This window comes from Hippocampus zosterae, chromosome 7, assembly GCF_025434085.1.
Source record: "Hippocampus zosterae strain Florida chromosome 7, ASM2543408v3, whole genome shotgun sequence".
NCBI classification, from domain to species: Eukaryota; Metazoa; Chordata; class Actinopteri; order Syngnathiformes; family Syngnathidae; genus Hippocampus; species Hippocampus zosterae.
This window is the reverse complement of record NC_067457.1, coordinates 8,898,172-8,903,121: the sequence shown is the minus strand read 5'-3', so window position 1 is coordinate 8,903,121 and position 4,950 is coordinate 8,898,172. Positions and strand designations below refer to the sequence as shown.

The 4,950-nt window shown below is 45.2% G+C and overlaps 1 long non-coding RNA gene across 1 annotated transcript; it reads right to left on the bottom strand.

Annotated features, from left to right (window-relative positions):
• Positions 1-340: 340 nt before the first annotated feature.
• LOC127604331 (uncharacterized) lies at positions 341-1,134 on the bottom strand. Its single transcript, XR_007963264.1, has 3 exons — positions 1,049-1,134; positions 765-885; positions 341-659 (listed from the first exon to the last, which is right to left on the bottom strand). It is a non-coding gene; the product is annotated as an uncharacterized LOC127604331 (long non-coding RNA).
• Positions 1,135-4,950: the final 3,816 nt, after the last annotated feature.

Here is a 4,950-nt window from a genome sequence, read left to right as displayed (position 1 = left end):
AATTGGGCGATTTTGAAGTCATTCAGGTCATGAGATTTCATCGTTTAATTTGACAAACAGTGGATTTGTGGGTTTCGTCCATTTGGAGCCAGTGATTGTTCCGATTGCTTTGTATTGTAGTTTTAAAACGGTGTTTTACTGGCATTTCCCCATATTCCCACACAATAGGTCAAATATGGAAGTAATAAAAGTATAAGGTGTACAAGGATCTCTTATTCAGCAAATCCTTAGTTTTTGGGAGGATCCCCATGGTTTGGGATATTTTTCTTATTATGTAGCTGCCAGCACAGTTTTGCATCTACAACTGTTCCAAAACATTTTCATAAGGTCATTCATCGATTTGATGATGAAGTGTATACAATATCATTCACATCCATGCATTCATTTTGCAACATTCAATGTGTTCAAATAATGTGAAGATCATTTGAATGAGGATGCTTGTGGGCTTTTATTTCACAAATTTTTATTGAGAAAAATAAGATGCTCCAATGTTTTAAACTTCAGCCTGTTGCGTCTTTTACAAGCGATTTCTCCTGCTGTGGAGAACACACGCTCACAAGGGACGGATGAGGCTGGCGTACAAAGGAACTCCTTTGCGAGGTGGGAGAGGTTTGGGAAAGAAGTGTGTTGGTCCTTCCAGTACAGCTGCTTCCTGGAACCTTGATTGTCAAACATGGAGGGGAGAGTCAACCAATAATAATTACTGATTGTCAATTAAATCATCAACATAGCAACCGTGAAAAGATGAGTGAACGTTTGTATACCTGGCGTAATACTGGGTGTATCGCGAACTTCATTCTCATGCTTGGCCCGATAATGCCTCAGCATGGTGGAGGTGCTTCTGTTGGTGTATGACAATTCGACTTGGCAAATTCGACATTTCACCTGTAATGAAATGTGAATAAGAAGTAACTAAGAGTTACCTTGAAATGTATTCGGATTAGAATGGTACAACACATGTCAATAATCTGAGAGGCACTCGGCGAGTGCCTCTCGCCGAGAGGCTCTCGACCACAGAAGGCGATTTGAATAAATAAATAAATAATACCTTATTCTCCAGGACATCAAAATGGTCCCACACGGCGGATGATTTGCGTCTCTGCTCCATAATCGGCAAGGCACGAACACGAAGTCTGCACTGACACGAACTTCGACAAGCGAGCGAGAGTGAGGTCTGGCTTGTTTCGGCAGGTGGCTTTGTGTCGCCAAACGACTTCCTTATAAACACTGTGCGGCGGGCTTTTGCTGCGTCAACGCCCTCTGCACTGAGTCGACGCCCCCTGGACTAAGTGGCGCAGCATGTACTGTGCCAAGCAGCCGATGCGGTCTAAACTGCACCGGTGCAGTCAATTAGCAGCCTGGACTGTGTCAACGCAGCCGATGTGTCAATTAGCAGCCTGGACTGTGTCAACACAGTCGATGTGTCAATTAGCAGCCTGGACTGTGTCAACGCAGCCGGTGTGTCAATTAGAAGCCTGGACTGTGTCAACGCAGTTCACGTGTCAATCACGTGACGTAATGAGCCAGCACATGCATCGACACGTGGTTTGCTCTGTGAGCCCGGCGCATGTGTCAATGCATCGGTGTCGCTGGACCCATCACTAGCTCAGCGTAGTGTAGCTTTCGGGATATCAATCTCCTTTGAAATCAGTGATAATGCCACAAAAGTTAAAACACTGGCACTGAGAAAAATAGGGTGTTGAATTGACCCAATTTTATTTTATCAAGTGGCTGCAATAAAATAAAAGCATCTGGATCCAAATGCATTTTTTAACTAGAAGAAAAAAATGTATAAAATACGATATATTTAGATCCAGATTATTTTATTTCGTGCAAGATATCTACTTGCAATTATTTTTAATTATCCCATGAAATATTCAAGTGCCCGTCCTTGGGTCCCTGTAGAGCACATGTATCAAACTCAAGGCCGGGGGGCCAGATCTGGCCCGCCACATCATTTATGTGGCCTGCGAAAGCAAATCAAAGATGGCAACTTTCATAATGCATGCTAAAATCTCTACCAAATTCACATTTGCTATAAATAAGAGTGATGCCGTCAGCATTTTCTTGTTACCAAACCCCCTCATAACAGTAACTTAAAAAATAGATGAATAAACCGTTATTCTTGACTTCTTTATATGGTTTAACTCATAACAGCCCTCCAAGGGAACTAACTCAAATCTGGCCCGCGGCAAAAATGAGCTTGACGCCCCTGCTGTAGAGCTTCATAAGCCTGTTATCAGCTTTGTTTTATCACTAGTTTTCTTTTAAATGTTTAACTTACTGTACATACATACAGTACAGGATTGGGACTGAACCGTTGTGCTAGTTTGCACACATTTTGGTTGAGAAATACAAAAGGGTGCAAAACAACTTCAAGAGATCCAAGTGCTGGGAAGATGGAAGACGGAGACACATTAATTATCACTTCTATAGTGGTTAATTAATTTGATGGACAGCAATGTATTGCAGAGGGGACCTTGCTGCATGATTAATATCCTGACAGGCTAATGGGTGAACGTCAACCGTATTTGTACAGCTTTGCAGGCTATGCTACACTCGACGCACACACAAACCCACAGGCACAATGGAGATGGCGAGTTGCACCAACACTCATGCCTCATAGTGACTGCCGCGAATAGCAATTAGCGAGGCCATTTGTTTGACTGACACCTGACCAGCTCAGGGGAGGTGTTGGAAGACAAATGTAGCGCCTCCACAAGTACGCAGTCAACAGGTGAAGATGAACTGTCTCTGATGAAGCCATTTGCTTAATGTCTTCTCCGTTTTCTTTGTCTCTGTCCATCTTCCCGCTTTACTCTCGAAAACAATTCAGCAGAATGGGAGTTGCAGAATGCAGTGGAAATTCGGTCGCTTTTCTTCCTCCTTGTCTTCGCTACGGTTACGAAGTTTGCTGGAGCTCATCGCAGTGGTGTTGATACTAAAGACTTTGAATTGCAGCTTGGCTATATAGTTGAAAATAATGATAATTTATTATTTTATTTATTTATTTATTTTTAGGCGGCCCGGTAGTCCAGTGGTTAGCACGTGGGCTTCACAGTGCAGAGGTACCGGGTTCGATTCCAGCTCCGGCCTCCCTGTGTGGAGTTTGCATGTTCTCCCCGGGCCTGCGTGGGTTTTCTCCGGGTACTCCGTTTTCCTCCCACATTTCCAAAACACGCATGGCAAGTTAGTGGAACACTCTAAATATTCCCTCGGTGTGAGTGTGAGCGTGGACGGTGTGAGCGCGGTCTGTGTGTGCTCTGCGATTGCCTGGCAACCGGTTTAGGGTGTACCCCGCCTACTGCCCAAAGACAGCTGGAATAGACTCCAGCACAACCTGCGACCCTTGTGAGGATAAAGCAGAGCAGAAAATGGATGGATGGAAAATCCATGTGAATGTTCACAATACGTGCTCTTAAAATCTTTCATTTTTGAGAATACATTTTTTGACACATGTAAAAAGTGTTTTTTAAAAAACCCTCTGTGAGCAATCATCTTCCCTTGGTGGAGGGATTTGTGTGCCACCATGAACCTCGGAGCTGACTTGCCAGGGTGACCCATGGCAAAAAGGTCCTCAGTTCAGGACCAGACATAGCAAGGCTCACAGACCGTTTATTATGAGTTACAACATTAGATCACATTTTGCTTTGCCGGGTCACGGGGCCCCCCTCTAGAGCCAGGTCTGGAGGTGAAATTCACTGGCCAGTCCCTGGTGGGTGGGCCTGCACCCATAGTGCCCTTGCCAGACACAGCCCGAAACATCTATGCGGTTCCCACTTCCCATGACCCCATTCACCAGTAGGAGCGGCCAGAAGGGTTCGGGAGCCCTATGAGCTGGGCGCCGATCTTGGGCCACCGAAACTAGCTTGCGGGACATGGAATGTCCCTATAGTTGGATCCTCTACCAGTATTCCCGAGAAGGGTTGGATGCTCTTCCACTCTGTTGGTGCCTTGGTGCCCGTTGGGAGGCACCAAGTTAGTGAGGGCATAGTTATTGTCCCTCAGTTTAGTGGACTTAGAGTGGGGTTCATCCCGGTAGTTTCCCACCGCCTTGAGTCTCATACACTGTTCCAATACATTGTCTGTCTTCAGTGGTCCACATGTGGCCCCTCCCTCTGTTGTGTTTTGTTACCATTCCCTTAATTCAGTGTGGGCTGGGCGTCTCCCCAATCATCGCACCTGTCTCACTTACACACCTGCCGGTCTTCACTTCGTCAGCCACACTCTCCTCCGCAGCATAAAGGCCAGTCTGAAAAGTTGCCCATTGCCAGTTTGTCAGCTCTTTTCCCCGCCGTACTTGCTGTTGCCTCGCTGTTACGTTCAAGCCATCATGTCGACCTCGATTTGGTTTTTCTGACTGCCTTTGGTTCCTGCCTCCTCGACTTGTCCCTCTTCCTGATAATCAAACGTGTTCCGAGTTCATTGTGTCTGCCCGTGGGTCCTGCGCTCATCTTAAGCTAAGCCTAGCATACATTTTTTATAATTTGTGGAAAATGATCCCAGCTCAACTGCGTACAAATCCTTTACGTGAAACAGGATACTACCGATGAGTCAATTTTGGGATTGTTGCAAACAATACGTTTTCGAGCTGAACAATAGACTGCACTGTCAAGGAGATGTGAAGATGACAAACCATTAAAAGTGGCATGTTTTTTTTCCTGTACTCGGTGACACATTGTTTTCCGTGACTTTCGGTCGAAATTCTCATTTTGACATGGCAATAAATATTGATGAGGCTGTCGAAGCACACACATAAATACAAAGTATTCATACGTGTACGTTAGATTAATATTCGCTCTTCTTCCGTCCTCTAATGAGGCCAATATTAAGGGCATTTAAAGACTGCTGTTCCTGGACATTAGCATGAAAGCTTCTGATGATGGTACACAAGTCAAATGTCAATGATGGAGCCTGGCTCCGTCTCATGACTGAGACAGGGGATCTTTA